The sequence below is a fragment of the Mesoplodon densirostris genome, chromosome 7 (assembly GCF_025265405.1).
Source record: "Mesoplodon densirostris isolate mMesDen1 chromosome 7, mMesDen1 primary haplotype, whole genome shotgun sequence".
Taxonomy (NCBI): Eukaryota; Metazoa; Chordata; class Mammalia; order Artiodactyla; family Ziphiidae; genus Mesoplodon; species Mesoplodon densirostris.
The window spans coordinates 87,967,435-87,985,767 of NC_082667.1; the positions used below are offsets into that span (position 1 = coordinate 87,967,435).

Here is an 18,333-nt window from a genome sequence, read left to right on the forward strand (position 1 = left end):
GAATGTGGCTATAAACTTCCAACTGACTCAAGAAAAGCAAATAAGTCAAGATTGACAAATGTATAGGCTCTTCATCTTATTGTGTGTGTGGGTTTTTTTTTTTCCTTTTAGTTATTTGTCAAGGTATAAAGAATTCTATCACACTTAAGACAAGTTAAGTAAACTTCACGGGGTGTATTCTGACATGGCATGGAGCAGATCACATGGCCTAGATCTTAAAGGTGATTTTATGTTTAAACTTTCATGAAAACATATGTGATTGAAACACATTAATATATTGATACAGAGGGCAGTTAATTTTTGTCTTTTTGTGTGTGTGTGTGTGTGGTACTGTTGTGGCCTCTCCCGTTGCGGAGCACAGGCTCTGGACGTGCAGGCTCAGCGGCCATGGCTCACGGGCCTAGCCGCTCCGCAGCATGTGGGATCTTCCCGGACCGGGGCACGAACCCATGTCTCTGCATTGGCAGGCGGACTCTCAACCACTGCGCCACCAGGGAAGCCCTAATTTTTGTCTTTTGATACATGTGAGCACAGCTTTCATTTTGCAGAAAGAATATGACCAGTTTTCAGTTTGGGATTCTACCATTTAGTAAAGATAGTCCACTTAATTTTAGAAATAAGAGATTTAATATATAATACCTAATAATACTTTTATGTATTTTTTTTACTGAAAACTTTTATTGTAATACTGTGAAGAAACTATGCCATTCTAGTCTTCAAGACTTAAATGAATCAAGTGTTTATTAGCTGTTGTAGTTTTTAAACTAATAAAAGTCAGTACATCAGCAATTTGTAAATACAGTTTTTAAAATAATGCCTTAACAACTTTACAGTGGTTATAATGACTGTATTTAGGCCTAAAGTTAGTTAATAATTTGACATGAAGGCTTTTTAATAGTTTGATGGTGCAGATCAGGGATAGGTAAACTCTGGCTGGTGGGCCAGATCCAGCCCGTCGCCTGGCTTTGTAAAGGAAGTTTTTCTGGAACATAGTCGCACCCATTGTTTACATGGTAGTTGTGGCTCCTTTCACCCTACACCAGTGGGGCAGAGTCGTTGCAACAGAAACTGTAGAGCCCACAAATGTGGAAATGTTTAAATTTAGATTTTAAAAATTGAAAACTTCTTTGAGCCTATACAGGGCGAGTCCATTGACCCCTGAGGTAGAAAACAGTCAGGAACTTGGGTGCGGAAGCCAAATGGCCTAGGTTCAAATTCCCTTTCTCCCATTTCATAGCTCGTGACCATGGGCAAATCACTTAACCTCTATGCCTCATTATGAGATTTAAATGCACTTATTTGTATAAATAGTGCCTGGCGCATACTAAGCACTGTGTAAGTGATTGCTGTTGTTTCTGCTTGGAGCTTTAATAAGTTATTGTTAATAGAAAAATGACACTAATGATTTTCCTTTTAGAGTAACAAAGGCACTTTGAGTCTTTTACTTTTTCAGGAATGTAATAAGACTTTTTTCATTGACAGTCAGTGTTCCCTGTTACCAAAATTTACTTTATGAATATAAAGAACTGAATGTCTTCAAGACAGTACTTTTGCTTAAATGTCAAACCATTATTTTCCCAAGGCACATCAGACTGGCTCTGCATAGTCCACGCTTCTAAAGCTTGTGTGCGTACCCTAGGCAGCATGTGAGATACATTTTGTAAATATAGTTTTTTAAATAATGCTTGAGACTTCCCTGGCGGTCCAGCAGTTAACACTATGTGCTCCCAATGTAGGGGGCTTGGGTTCGATCCCTGCTCAAGGAACTAGATCCCACGTGCCTGCCATAACTAAGAGCCCACATGCCACAACTAAAAGATCCGGCATGCTGCAACTAAAGACCCGGCACAGCCAAACAAACAAACAAACAAACAAATAAATAAATAAATCTTTATAAAAAAATAAGTAAAATAAAATAATGCCTTAGGAGTTAGGAAAAGAAAATATTAGAACATTTTTTACCTTTGTATTATTTTAAAAAATCTCTGTAGTTTATCATGTACATAAATTCTATGTATGGAACTTTGTGTATATAATTTGTTAATAAATAAGATGCATATTAAAAAGTTTTCTTATGGTTTGCCCAGTCAGGTGTTTGGAGGCCATTGGAGGACAGGATGATGAAATATAGTGCCTCAGCAAAGATAGCATTTAGAACCAATTCCCTGACTTAGAAGATAAGGAAAATAATTCATAGACTGTAATTGAGTTGTCCAACTTTACATAAGTGTTTAGAAACAGGAAATGCAGTGGCTAGAATCTAATCACTGACCGAGCAGAATCTGGGTCACTGGACTCGTAAACCAGAAGTGACTGTTGAATTTCTCAGGTTGATGCTCCTGGCATATATGCTTGATCTGTGTGTGTGTGTAAATCTCTGACATAAGAAGCCATACTCAGGCACACCCTGTTTCCTTATTCAAGCATCTTAATTTCATCCCATTAAATCTTTGACATATCAGACTACCAGAAGGCATGAAGAAACCTGGGCTGAGAGTCTTCATTCCAGGAGACCTGATCTTGACTGCATGGCTGGTTTGAGGCGCATCACTCTGAACTGCCACACGCTCATTGGTGACCTGGGTGCAAGTGCTTTGGCAGAATCTCTTAGTGAGGATTTATGGCTTAGAGGGAAATTCTAAAATTGAAAAGATTGAATTTTTAATATGCTTAGCTTTTGGCATGATACTATTGTGATAGGTTTTTTTAAGCCTCATTTTACTGATAGCTTTTATTTTGCTTTTAAACTTTCTCTAAGAGTTGCATATATCCTTTATAGAAAATACAGAGTAACAAGAGAACAATTACCTATCATTTTAATACCCAGATATAATCACTGTTCATTTTGGTGTATATACTTTCAGTCTTTTTTTTTCTACAAATATATATGTACACTTAGGGATTACAAAAATAGAATTGTAGTATACTTGCTATTTCATATTCCTGCTTTTTTCACTTAATGATGTATCATGTAGTATTGCGTCGTATTGATGTCCCATAGTTTAATCAATTCTTTGCAATTCTATTTAGACAGTTTGCTTTTCCCTGTCAGAAACAATGTGAATACGTTGTATATACATCTCTGTGTCCATCGGGATTACTTCTGTAGAATAAGGTACTACAAGTGGAATGACTAAGTGTGACCTATTTTTAAGACATTTGATACACATGGCCAAATTACCACCCAGAAAGGCTATGCCAATTTATAGTCCACCCCAACAGTAGATGTGAAGCCTGCCTCTCACAAACACTGGCCTGTAGCACTTGTAAAAAAACGTAAAACTACAAAAATGAGTACCTCTCCATTTTCTATGCAAGTGGGATTACTCCAAATTTTATAACTTTTTTCAATTAATTTAGTATGAGCATTTTAGCAAGTCAGTAAATTTGCATCTCCTACATCATTTTTTGAGATTGTTCAGTATTCCATTATATGAATATGCCACAGTGCACATAGCTTATCCATTCTTGTATATAAGCTTTGTCCAGTTTTTCAGTTACAAATAGTACTCTGATATATATCCTTACCTATATCTCTATTTCTTTTGGTTAAATTCTTAGAAAGAGAATTGTTGGATCCAAAGGGTATAGACATTATTTAAAGGCTTTTCTTACAGAATCTTGGCTTCATCTGATAGGAGAATAACCACATTGTGTTTTATTTTGTATTCATTTGATTGACTGGTGAGGTTTACTGGCTGTTTGTATTAATTTGGCTATTTGGTTAATTATACCCTGTGTCCATTCTTCTGTAGTGAGAGTTTGTAAGGGTTGTATCATATCCTGTCAGATCCGTATGTCTGACTTGCTATTTCTGTGTGTCATGGGGGTGTTGAAAGACTCCAGTTATTTTAATGTGATGGTCCACACAACACTTAAACGAAAGACTCATGATAGTTTCCTTTCATGTAATAGTTTTTAATCCCTGTGCTTTAGTGATGATCCCTTTGGTTTAAATGAGTAGGTTGTTCAGGCCCAGAACTACTAGAATTCATGATCAGTTTTTCTGGTTTTTGTCTGGCCTTTTACTGCGAGGGTTCTTGACCATCATACTTTCATGATAGGTTTTTAGTATGTATTCTCTATTCACACATTGTTGAAAGTTTTTATTATTTGTATCCTCTTAGACTTGTCTTTTTTTCCTCTAAAACTAACAGTTATTACATTTCTTCTATTTTGTTTTCCCCTTTGAACTAGTTTCAAGTGTGATTTAGAGCTGAAGATCATGATCAAAAGAATGCAGTGCATTTCTGAGCTCCACCAGGTTTTGCTTGTGAGGTTTACATGCCCCTGCCGCCCTTGCTAATTATGAACTGAGATTCATTTTGTGATGCTTTTTGCTCATAGGTTCTATACAGTTATTCTTCAGTTCTGTAATTGTAAAATATGTTGTCTGATTTATTGGTACTAAAGCCAGGGTTATCATTGCACATCCAAGAAGAGGTCTTTAAATTGGATTATGCATTATGTGTGTGCGTATATGTCTCTGTTTTTTTCCATACCCAAAATTACAAACCTGCCATGACTTGTCTTGTGCAGGAGTCTTCCACACGTGAGAAAATGAGAGTTGTCTATATGTTAAGTCTGTAGAGTTAGCAAGTGACCTTTTGTCTTTCATCGAAAGCACTTGACCTGCAGCAGTGCGGCCTCACCAGTGAAGGAGCAAAGGCTTTCCTAAAGGCCCTTGAAACCAACAGAACTCTGCTCGTTCTGGATATAAGAAAAAATCTGCTTGTTGGTATGTGGTCACTTTTTTTAAATTGATAAACACATAGCAAAACAAAAAGAATTTGTTCAGGTATTGACAGTTTTTTAAAACTTAATGTGTTTAACTTTCCTCATCATATCCAGTTGGCCCTTGAACAACGTGGGGTTAGGGGTGTCAACCCCTACGCAGTTGAAGATCTGGGTATAAGTTTATAGTCAGTGGTTCCACATCTGTGGATTCAACCAACCTTGGATCATGTAGGACGATAGTACATATGTATTGAAAACTATGCGTGTGTCAGTGGACCCGCGAGGTTCAAACCCATGTTGTTCAAGCTTCAACTGTACTTTTCTAGTGTTGCACTTCCCTTATGTTTTTAGCAGCTAATGTACTAATTAAAGTGAATTATACTTGTAAATTTTTCTTATCTCTACTCTGAATAGAGGTGAACCTAGATACTAAGCCTGCTTCCACCAAGAGCATTCTTTCTTTCCTGTGCAACCTCTGAATTCTTGCCAGGAGTACTTTATTCATTTGTCAGATTCACAAGTAATTTTGTAATCATCTTCTGTGTGCCAGATACGGGTTTAGGGACTAGGGATAAAGCAGTGAACCAGACAGACAAAAGTCTTGCCCTCGTGGAGCTTACATTCTAGTGAAGGAGATCAGATAGAAATGAGTAAACAGGGGCCTCCCTGGTGGCGCAGTGGTTGAGACTCCGCCTGCCGATGCAGGGGACACGGGTTCGTGCCCCGATCCCGGAGGATCCCACATGCCGCGGAGCGGCTGGGCCCGCGAGCCATGGCCGCGGAGCCTGTGTGTCCGGAGACTGTGCTCCGCAACGGGAGAGGCCACAGCAGTGAGAGGCCCGCGTACAGCAAAAAAAAAAAAAAAGAAATGAGTAAACAGATAAGTCATATAATTTTAGAGAGTAGGAATTGCAAAACTCTCTTAATGTAAGGAGAGTGAGGGAGAGCAGGTAGGACTCCATTGGATAGGTTTGTTAGGGGACAGCTTCACTGGAGAAGTGGCATTTGAACGGAGACGTGAATGAAGAGAGGAGCAAGCCATGGAAGATGTGGAGTAAGCACATTCCAGGACAAGGGGGCAATGAGTATGTAGGCATGTAGGTGGGTGGAGTATTTAAGGAAAAGCAAGGAGGCCAATCTGGGCAGAGTACCGAGTGAAGAAGAGTGTGGTAGGACATGAGGTCAAGGAGCTAGCCAGGGGTCTGCTCTTGTAAAGTCTTGAAGGCCAGAGTAAAGATGTGGATTATTCTAAATGAGTAGAGGGGTTTGAACTGGAAAAAGGCATGATCCAAATCGTATCTGAATAAGGTGACCTGGTATAGAGAAGGGACTTGGGAGGATAAAGAAGAGGAACAGGGGGCTCCCCTGGTGGCGCAGCGGTTGAGAATCCGCCTGCCGATGCAGGGGACGCGGGTTCGTGCCCCGGTCCGGGAAGATCCCACATGCCGCGGAGCGACTGGGCCCGTTAGCCATGGCCGCTGAGCCTGCGCGTCCGGAGCCTGTGCTCCGCAACGGGAGAGGCCACAACAGTGAGAGGCCCGTGTACTGCAAAAAAAAAAAAAAGAAGAAGAAGAAGAGGAACAGGGAGACCAGTTAGGAGACTATCACAGTGCTCCAAATAAGAGATGTTTATGGCCTAGGTTAGGTTGGAAGTTTGCAGCAAGTGAAAAGTGGTTGAATTCAGGTTGTGTTTTGAGGGTGTAGCTATCAAGACCTGCAGATAGATGTGAGGTATGAAGGAAATAGTACCAAGGAGACAAGTCGTTGATGATTATGTGTGCAACTGGGTGGTATCACTTAGAAGAAGGGGGCTGATGGGAGGAGCAGCTTTTGAGGGAATATCAGGACTTGGTTTGTTATCTTGGATGACCTGGTTTGATATCTTAGATGCTCTTTAGGTATCTAAGGGTCTGGACGGTGCTCAGACTGTACTTTGTATCCAGAGGTATCCAAAGCCACTTTAGATGCAAAATGTTTCAAGTTGACCTTTGCTGCTGCCAAAATAGTAGCCACTGTGGGCAGTCTGCAAGATGGCATCTTAGGTTTCTGAGGAAGAAATTAGAATACACAAAGGGGGAAATAAGTGTATAATTATATAATGTAGATTTCATATTTAAATGTATGGGAAAAGCAATAATTAGTTGGCTTTGGTTTTAAATGGAAATAGCCACTCATTGGAAAATAATTACTCTGTAATTTCAATTCATTTTACTTTAGATCATTCTGTGATGAAAACAGTTACCAAAAAAGTTCTCCAGATGGAAGGAGTGCCAAGTCAGAGGTATATAACATGTTTCAGTTCTCTCGGAAGAATTTCTCTTTAATGGCTTGGTTTTCTTTCTTTCTTAAAAGAAAATTATCAAGGTACTTTCTGCCATCTTAAAACTAAGATTTTAGTCAAATCAAATGGGTTTTCTGTTTTTGAAAATGTTGTGTGATGCTTTAGGTTCCCAGATATGCAGCTTGAAAACCTTTTAACTTTTTATTTTCTGTAACATATTATCGTTAGTCACAAATAGTCTCTTTTTTTTGGTGATAAGAATGAATAGCAGGAGCAGCATTTGTGAAACCAAATCTAATATGAAACTGACTCTTTCTTGTGAGTAAATTTGAATTTTGAAACAGCAAAACAATAAGGTTTAATAAAAAGCAAAATAAATTTATGTTTATGATCTGCCAATTTCCCAGAAAGAGTTTTGTGGTGACTTTAGTTATATACCAGATACATTAAAATCACCAGTGGACAACACATCTTTTATTCAGGTGCCCTCTGAAAGTTTTAAAAATTTGTTGACTTCATATCACTGAACGGTCCACTTTAAAATGGTTAAAATTATAAATTTTCTGTTTTGTGTAGTTTACCACAATTTTTTAAAAATGTGTTGTTTGAAGATTTTTGGGTTTTATAAAGGTATTGTATTAGCATAAAAATGAAAAATTTAAAAGACCACCTCTAATCCCATTATCCTATCAAGCAATATTTACATTTTAATTTTCTCTTCCTGCTGTCTATAAACATAATTCCACATAGCTTCAATATAATTTGCCATTCTTTTCATACTAAATTTAAATTCTGTGATTCATAGTTATACTTTTTAACATTGCATTCACAAGGTTTCATTGAGTAGGTCAATTTTTTAAATTGGTGAAAAATTGGAAATAACCTCAAATAAACTATTGTAAACATCTTCATAAATACAGCTTTTTTTTTTTCCTACTTCAATTTGTATGTTTTTGATTCTCTATTAATCATCTTGCTTGGACAATAGTGTATTAAATAAGTTGTTAAGAGTGTTTATGAAGTCAAAAAAAAGCTTATGATCATCTGCCAATTGTTATTTCAAGAGAGTGCTATTTTAATAATCAAATAGTACATTCAAAGAAGTTAAGATTTGTGATATCACACTAATTAGATATTATTATTAAAAATTTATATCCTATGTAAAGCATTCTTAAAATAGCTACCTTGACTTTTGCTATGATATTAGAAATGGAAAGATATATAAATAAAACATGTATATGTAAAACATATTAGGAATTCTGTAAAATTAGTACAGAATAATAGGGCATCATGGAATGAGAACAGTTAAACATTTTTTTTTAGTTAGCATGATTAAACAAAGTGGAAATGTAATTGAAGTATACAAGCTCATTGAGCTCTTTTAAGAGTAATTTTATTTCTTGGGCTTTTTTTTGTATTTGCCTCAGTTATTTGGAGACATAGAGGTAAGCCAAATCAGTATCTGGGTATATACCTAGATCCAGGTGAGTATACAGGTGAAATAATGGTGTGAATTGTGTCACATTTATATTATACTTATGTATGCCTAATAAAAGATGGGAACTTTTATTAGAAATTTTTTAATCTCCTAACAAGAAAAGTGTAATTTAAAAAAATTTTAATACAAATGTATTTGCATTAGTTTCTGAAAGTAAAGGAAGGGTATACACATACAAACCATATGCATACAAAGATTTTTTTTTTGATGGCAATTAAGTTAAAAAACACAATAAAATAGCACAAAATGAACTGAGCTCCTATATATTTTTAAGAGGCATGTAAATCACAGAGGATCGTGTGGTGATTATCAATAAGCTACACTCTATGAAATATTTGTCCTGTATTACCGCATACACTCCATTTTACCCTGCATCCTAATGCTGCTAAAATATAGTAGAAAGCAGCAGCATAGCGCAGGGAGATGAGCTTGGTGCTTTGCGATGACCTAGAGGGGTGGGATAGGGAGGGTGGGAGGGAGGCTCAAGAGGGTGGGATATGGGGACATGTGCATGCATATGGCTGATTCGCTTTGTTGTGTAACAGAAACTAACACAGAATTGTGAAGCAATTATACTCCAATCAAGATCTATTAAAATAAATAAATAACATAAAATACAGTAGCTTTGAAGGATAAATATAACCATTTTAACCTATGATGTTTGTTTTCAGTAAATTCAAATTAAATATTTAAATGTGAATTTTAATATATGGCTTGTTCTAAGTAAAATATTAACACGTAGGTCTAGTTTTTGCAACCAAATGTTTCATATAAAGATACTTGCCTCTTTACTACTAAAATATAGGGTAAGTTTCCACATTTCACTCTTTCATCCAGTGGGTTTCATTTGTTTTTTTGTGTGTTTTCTATATGAAATCAAAGGAGCAGTGAAGGTTGACAGGCTTATAGGAGGGTAAAATTGACTCACCTACCCCCCAGCAACTTGCAGCCTTATAACTTGTATTGTTTTTACATAGAAAAATTCATCTTAAATTTAACTTTTGTTCTACTTCTGAAGATTCTGTTTGGCAGAAGTCATGGGTGTATCTGTGTTTCTGTGTCCTTGAGATTCAGAAATGCCAAAGGTGTTCTAAGATTCAGGAAACTTGAGTGTTTCTGCATGATACATAAAATGTATCATACTTTGGGATTTTTTTTTAAACTTTATTTTTGCATTTCTGCACATCTCAATACTTTTGTTTTAGTTAAAATAACTTGTTACTGTAGAGAACTTATATTTTTTAAAAATGCTGGCTTATGTAAAACCTTTGTACAAAACGATCCTCTTTTTAATGGGCTTGGCATCATTGTCAAGTGCCTTTTTGATTCCTTTCGACGTGTGCACGTGTGACAGTTGCTCTGTAGACCTTTGGTGCATCTTGATTCCTTCTTTTCATGCTTTGTCCAACGTAGTCTTGGCCGCAAAGAAGCCTGTAAGTAATGGAAGGAAACACTCTGCTGGTCAAGAATGTTACCCTCCTGAAGCGCTACCACCTGGAGTGTCTGGTTTCCGGCCATTGTGTCCTGCAGAAAGTGCAAAAAGCAACAGGTAACCTGTTTGCGTTCCCTGTCTTTTTCAGTCATTTAGAGTTCTTTATTTTGGAACTTGTATTATGTGGGTGGTCTCTGGTGCTTTGTGTAGAGGAAAAAAGGTAACTCACACATGGCTTGGCTTCTGCCTGATGAGCCCTCTAAGGAAGAAAAATTAAAAGTAATTGGGAGTTTCAAGTTGTTTCTCAAGTGTCACAACAGAGGTAACTCCGTGGGAGTCTTGAGGAGACTAAAATGATCACCAATTGTGCATGTGAGGAAAGTTTCATTAAAGGCAGGTGTAGTTGAGCGAAGCCCTACAGCACAGAAGTAGGAATTTGGAGACGTACGAATGGGAAAAAAGACATTTTAGGCATGGGAAATAGTTTAATGCAGAATGGATGAAAAATGTGCATTAGACCTATTCTAAATCAACTGGCTTATTAACTCAGTAAATCCGATTTAGTGAGTCAAACTAGCATTACCTGATTTCTTATCCAGGGGATAGCTGTTCATAGTAATTTTTGTCACAGAACAGTAAATAAAATGGTTGAATTATAGCTTTAGGCTTGCTAAGTGAAATAGATGGCTCTAGATGATCTTCAGGTGACTTACTTGGTAGTAATCAGGAAATTGGGGATTAACAATTGCTTAAGAAAACAAAGAGAATTGATTTTAAATAGTACTTGAAGTAGTTACTGTGTCAAATGTCTGTTCAGTTGCTCATGTTAAATGGATGTTTCTAATCCCCACTGGACAACCGACTACTTTTTTGCAAATGGTAATGTGAATTGCTGTTGCATAAACTATAGTGTTGAATCCCCAGTGTTTGCACTTGAGTTTCACAGCTCTGTGGTTTCCTGTCTTCTTGCTGAGACACTTAATCGCAGGTCCATCCTCGTCACACAGGGTGGTAAATTAGAGAACGCTTAATATCACCATTTAAAGAAGAGAGACTGAAATCTCAACCATCCTGAACATAGGAGCTGAAGGGGCCTCTCAGCAGTTCAGAGAGTTATTAGCAAGCCAGTAGGCTGAATTCTGTTGTGTTTTCTCCGTAGCAGAGCCCTCCAGGTCCTTGTTTTGAGCTTATTTATTTTTATACACAATTCTGTATGGATACTGTTCATACTACTAAATAGTTGTATTAACTGGGTTTAACTGGTGATGTATTTACATGAAGATCTAACTTCGTTTTGTTGCTATCTTTTTAGGGGCTTTCCATTCATCAAAGCTCGTGATGTATGTAATCAGTTGGTGGTGTGTAGCTATCATATTTATGATATATAGGGCTTGAATTGGGAAAGGTGGATGGTCATTCTTCTTGCTTTTTAAATTGACAGAGCCTTACAAGAAGCATTTCCCTCTCTGAAATAAATCCATGTAAAACATGTTTGGTCGCTCTCCCAATGCAACTGTGTAGTTGTGTGGATTTGGCGCACAACTCGCAGCCTTATGGTTATGTCTGTAAACAAGGAAGCCTGTTTTCCAGTCTGCAAATCAGCTGTTACCCAGTGAAACGAACTTGACTGCCATTTCTGACCCCTCACATGGAGCTGTCATACTCAAGAATATTCGCATGTTTTCAAGAAACGTTGTTTGCAGGCTATATGTACAAATTCCTGATCTGAAAGCCAATATAAAGCAACATCTCCCAAACCTCTGCTCTCTCACCAAGGCCACACACATTCCCTCGCTTATGGCCTTATGGCAAGCTAATACTGTCAGTATCAGATTCTCCTTCCCAGTGGTCTTGGGAGACTGCATAGTTGCTCTGTGAATGGCACCACTGCTGAGGTTGAGAGAAGCGCATCTTGGGTGTCAGTCCTGGCCTTGCATTCCCAGAGAGAGGGGTGTGCACCTCGTTCTCCTGTTAGGGTTTTCCTATGCTGCAGGGTTTGCTGCTTGTTGTCAAAATGATGTCCTAGTGACTTGTCTTCTGCGTGGTTATATAATCCCAGCACAGTTCTTTATGATCTGTAGACTTTTATGGGGTTGTGGCCAGGTCAGTTTTTAAATGTTTGGAAATGTCCTATTGAACAACATTGCAGTGGCAGTGAAGCTTGCTGGGAGAATTGTATTACTGTTGCCCTAGTTTTGGCTTAAGGGTAGTGAGAAGATGAAATTTTTGATGGGTCAGTTTTAGTTCTGTACGTGTATGTGATTTATTTTTTAAAATTCTAATGTCTATTATTCACAGCTTAGATATGTTGACTTTCTGATTATTCATCAGTCCCTTTACTGATGTATTTTCCTCTGAAAAACTACATTTTCTTCCAGACTGTTTTTGTCTGATGGTGAAGAATAAATTTTTCATTTGCAGTATAAAGTTGATCTGAGAAGAAATGTTTACCTTGGATCTTAACTTGGCTTCTGTGAAAGAAACTTAATAAAATAATATGGGCAATTCCCATTACTAATCGTAAGCACGTACAACAGAGGTCTGTACAGTAACATAGCAAAAATAAGTTCCTGTACTTTTACTTAGTCATTGCCTGGTTTACACTAAAGAGCAGTGAGAGACATTTATAAATAATGATACCTCAGATCACTTTTGTTAAATGTCCTCTAATATTTGGATATTTGGTATCTGGCTTGTGTTGTCTTTTATACAATCTTGTCTTCTTTCTTTGCACTTTAGTGTAACAACTCTGTGGTTTTCTATCTTCTTCTTGGGACACTCAGGTCCATCAGAATTTCCTGTGACTGTGACAGTAGAGGGTCCTTCCTCCTCAGAAATCGAAGAGGTCGATGATTCCTCAGAACATGTTCAGGAAGAGCCAGAGAAAATCCGTTTGAAACAAGAAGCATTGCAGGTACAAAGTTATCACTTTAAAGCTATAGAGAAGATTATTTTTCAAACGGAAGGCTGATTGCAACACAGCACAGCTTGTGTGAGGGTTCTGTTTTCTCCTCCCATCTGCATTGTATCCCCTTGAATGGTTCCTTAAGCTTAGACCAAGGTGAATGGTGGACATTTGAACTCTAAGAAACTAAAATCAAAACATGTCGTTAGTAATATATTTTCCTTTCCTTAGAACCTTAGTATATTAGATTTAGGGAGAAGCTTAGCGATCATAAGATAAGGAAATTGAGTTCTGAATGAATACAGTCAGCTGATTCAGTGCTCTTGTTTTACAGATGAGAAAATGGACAGTTCTAGTTGAACTCTCTTTTTTTTTTTTTTTTTCTTTTTGCGGTATGCGGGCCTCTCACTGTTGTGGCCTCTCCCGTTGCGGAGCACAGGCTCCGGATGCGCAGGCCCAGCGGCCATGGCTCACGGGCCCAGCCGCTCCGCGGCATATGGGATCCTCCCAGACCGGGGCACGAACCCGTATCCCCTGCATCGGCAGGCGGACTCTTAACCACTGCGCCACCGGGGAGGCCCTGAACTCTCTTTTTATAAGAGGAAAATATGGCCTCATTTTAAATAAAAGTAAAGTTGAAAAAAGTTTTGATGTTGATATTCTCCTTTCCTAAAATCAAAAATATCAAGAAGCTACATTCTATTACCAAATAAACCTGACCTCTAATGTCATTCCATACTTTTGTTTGTATGGGCAGAAAAGAAAGATTGATTTTTATAAGAAATTTTTGCACCTCAAAATTAATATATTTATTTTATTTCAACTTTAATGCAGAGCTGAACATTTCTAATAAATAAATGAACACCATTTGGGGGGGACCTTATCTTTGTGCTACAAAGTCCATGTTTAATTTTCTAAAATTATTTAATATGACTTTCTCTTCATATGAAACATGATACTTGACAGGTTTCAGAACTGATTATCCCATTATTGTAGGACTACAGGAATTACTCTTTGATTTTCAAAAGAGAAAGTTAGATTTTTATTTTTTAATTAAAATTAATGATAATATAGAGAAATTTTAAGAAAAGAACTTAGAAAATTATGAAATGTTAGAGTAGGAGAAATCTATAGTTCAAGTGGAGTTACTCCCTTTCGTTTTATAAATGAGCACCTACAATTTGTAGAACGTAAGTGGTTTATTAGTAAATGGCAGAGTATGACAAGACCCTAGAGCATCTAACCCGCATTCCTTGTTATTTTAGATGTGGTGTATTCATTTCCTTCACGAATAGACCACGAGATTGTATTTGTAAAAGCAGTAATAGACACTGGGGAAGTCCAAGAAGTTTAAACACTGGGACCACAGAATAGCAGATTCAGAATACACTGAGAACCCTTTTAGCTCTTCTCTGTTTTGACAAGACACTACAATGATGGTATCAAAGTGTTTAAGTATATATGCCCACAACAATCAAGAGATTTCAACATAGTTTTGAAAGAGAGAAGACAAGTGGAAGAGTGTGAAACTGAAGCAGTAGAACAGAGGAAAAGCATCACCTAGAATATGGACAGGGACCACGTGCAACTGAGGAGGATTCTGACCCCACCTGAAAAAGTAGCCCCATGCTCAGGTGCGCATGTAGGAGAGAGGGTGGAGTTAGTTGAAAGTGTGACAAATAGGGGAGCTCATTGAAGGGATGTGTTTGGAGGAGTGGACTCCCAGCCCCGCCCTCACCCTCCTGAAATGAGATGATTTCATTTTGAAAACAGTGAAACTGGTGAGAACTGGGGCAGCTACTGTGAGTTTTTACACCCTCGAAAATTGTGTTTGGGGGAGATCCTGTTACAGTTACTCCCCGCTTCTTCCTGCATAAGAAGCCAATCAATCGTTGACTTCAGGGAGCTTTCTGCGCTCATTCTTAAATAGAAAATAACTGTCTTTTGCCTGTTAGTTGAGTAAAGCTTACAATATGAGAGAGGGGGAAAGAGTGCAAACATATCCTAGTAGGACCAGGGACAATTTAGGAAACAGAATAATTTAAGAAAAAACCCTAATTAGTATCCTGAGAGAGGGTTAAAAAGAGCTAGCAAGTATAAAATAAGACTAGGGTATTAATGAAAAGGAGAATGGTCAGAAAGCAAGAGGGGTCTCCTGGAAATGCAAATATGGTTGCTGAAATAAATTCAGTAGGAATTTAAAAAATTTCTCAGTGTATAAAAAAGAAAGACACAATGGAAAATGTGACAGAAATATGTTAGAGAGGCTGCATCTGGGAGGTCCCACATGTTACTATTAGAAAGTCCAGACCCAGAAAAAAAATGGAGGGAAGCTGTCAAAGGGCAACAAAATTCCCCACAGCTGAAAGTAGACATCAGGCCTCAGATTGAAAATAGTTATGCAAGATGAGCAAGAATAGACTCATACCTAGGCACCCTTCATTGTGAAACTTTCAAATACTGAAAAAATAAATTAAAATAGAATAAAATACTGAGAGGATACATCCATTCCAGAGAGAAAAATACTGGTCACCTAAAAAAAAAGGTTAAAATCTTACTTTATCATACTTGTCATGAGCACCATGGATCCTGGAAGGCATTAGAAAGATATCTCCAAAGTTTTTCAGGCACATAATTTTCACCCTAGGGGTTTGTATCCAGCCAAACTATCAGTCATACGTGGAGGCTGAAGAAGATATTTTGTACAGAAAGAAATTTGAAAAATTGACCTCCTGTGCTACACCTTAAGCTATTTATAGACATAATCCAGCAAAATGAGGCAATAAACCAAGAAGGAAGATAATAGGGGATTCAGTGCAGATTGCAGCTAGTCTAGAGTGGAGAGGCTTCTATTGATTGTATGATTGAGAGCTTAGAAACACCTTGAGGCATATTGTACTTACTAGGTGTTAGGCACTGTTGGAAGGGAGGAGGGAGAGGAAGAGGAGAAGGAACTTGAACTCCAGAGGAGAAAAGGCTATACGGACATAAACCTGAAGCACACTAAACTATGGTTGATTTTTAACCTACTATTGGTGAGGAAGGGAAGAATCCACTTCAACGTGACACTATAGATGTCCCCCTTTTCAGTGACACACAGGGGTAATGACCACCTATCTAATTTGTTGTCCAAACCAGAACTTGTCCAAACTCCTTACACTTCAATAGTGTAAGGAGGCACTCTAATGCTGTAACATCAGGACAACAGGTATAAACTGGAACAGCCCAAGGCGGCTTGGGGTATGTGGTCACCCTGCACAAGGGCAGTGACACTGGCACAGTATGGAACGAGGTGTAGTCTATACACAGAGACACAGTACATCTGCAGTGGGCAATATTAATTTCATTGTAATAATGGCAATACTGTCTTGGTTTGCAGCTTTTATTGTCAACGTGCATGTAATCACAAATAACTAAAGTAAACTATACTTAGTATGTATGAGTATTAACTTGGTATGTACTGAAATGTATTGTGTACTAGTATGTACTTAGTATATATTAGGCTCTAAGTGTTTTTGCATATATTAACTCATTTAGTCCTCTGAATAGCCTTATGAGGTTGGTGCTAATATCATTCCCACTTTTGAGAGCAGGAAGCTAAGTCAGGGAAGGAACTTGCCCAGGCTGTACCTAATTTAAGGTTGGATCGAGGCTTTGAGTTTAGGCTCTCTGACTGTTCTCTTAAACCTTACTCCGTACTGACTCTCAAATAACAGAAGACTTAACTGCCCATAGAACAGAATATAAATTTCAACTTTGACAACGTAACAGCTAGGTTTGGAAGGTAGACAGGAGGTAGAAAAAAGGGAAGATGGTATGAATGTCCTCATTTTACAAAGCGTGACGTTGAGAGAGTTTCTAGTTGATCAACAATGTAGGTTTTTAAGTATATGACTACAAGTCAAAGAGATCATGAGCAGTGGAATAACTCATGATGACATAACTTTACTGAGCAGTGTGGACATAGGAAAGAGTGTAGAGGAACTAAACCCTTACTTATTAGTAAGTTAGAAAGTGAACAGATAATGCCTCCAATTTAGTGAGAAAATAGTCATGGAAGAGTATTACTTGGACATGGAGAAGAATTCAAAATAACAATAGTTGGACCTCCCTGATGGCGCAGTGGTTAAGAAACTGCCTCCCAAGGCAGGGGACACGGGTTCGAGCCCCGGTCCGGGAAGATCCCACATGCCACGGAGCAGCGAAGCCCGTGCACCAGAACTACGGAGCCTGTGCTCTAGAGCCCGTGAGCCACAACTACTGAGCCCATGTGCCACAACTACTGAAGCCTGCACGCCTAGATCCTGTGCTTCATAACAAGAGAAGCCACCGCAATGAAGAGTAGCCCCCACTCGCCACAACTAGAGAAAACCTGCACGCAGCAACGAAGACCCAATACAGCCAAAAGTAAATAATAATAATAAAATAATAAAAAATAACAATATTTGACGTAAACCTCATAAAAAAGGAAATCCATACAGCCAGTAAACACAGAAAAGTGTACGACTTCATTAAGTAATAAGTGAAAAGTGAGTCAAAACCAAGGAAACTACATGTCAATCAGATTGACAAATACATAAATAAAAAGTCTGGTAGTATCAGGTATTGTAGACCTGAAGTACTATGGGAATCTTCTACCCTGTTTATTATACTGGAGTGTAAATCGACACAACTACTTTGGAAAGCATTTAGCCCTCTCCATCAACTGAAGGTATATAAATAGCCTGTGAGCCAGCAGCCCTCACCCCCGCCCTGTGTAAATGCACCAGAATAATGGGTACAGCAGGATTCCTGTCCATGATTTGCATTAGCACAAACTGAAAACAAACCAAATGTCCATTAAGAGTCAAAAATTAAATAAATGATGTGTATTTGTACAGTGGGAAAACTATCCAGCAATAAAATTGAATGAACTAGAGCTACAGGCAGCAATGTGGATGAATTTTTTAAACCAACGTTGAGAGAAAGAAATAAGATAGAAAAGACTTCATATACTATGATCCTGTACATAAAGTTAGATGTTGACCCAACTAAACTCTTTTGTTAGGGATGCATGCAGGTTAAAGGAAATGACTGTCAAGAAGTGAGGTTGGTGTTTAACCGGGAAGAGGGAAGGAGCTTGTGATGAGAAAAAGGATATGGGGGGTTTTTGCGATGCTGACAAGTCTCAATACTTTCAGCTTCGAGTTGTGCTTATGTAAGTATTCTCTTTTTATTTGTCACATTGACAGTTTTGTTCTGTGCACTTCTCAGTACACATATCGTATTTTACAATTAAAAACTGCGTAAAGAATCGGTCGCTTCTTGAGTGCTGGATGTGGGAGTGGGATGAGACCGTTTCATTTTAAGCCCTTCACTACTGTTTGCATTCGCATGTTCATTCATTCAGCATTAACTGCACATATTCTATGTACCAAGCACTCTTCTAATTTTATATGTGTTGTAACTCATGTAATTCTCACAAGAGCTCTGTAATATGG

The 18,333-nt window shown here is 38.0% G+C and overlaps 1 pseudogene; it reads left to right on the forward strand.

Annotated features, from left to right (window-relative positions):
- The window catches only part of LOC132494220 (centrosomal protein of 78 kDa-like), a 134,271-nt pseudogene that overhangs the window by 108,213 nt on the left and 7,725 nt on the right, over nt 1–18,333 (forward strand).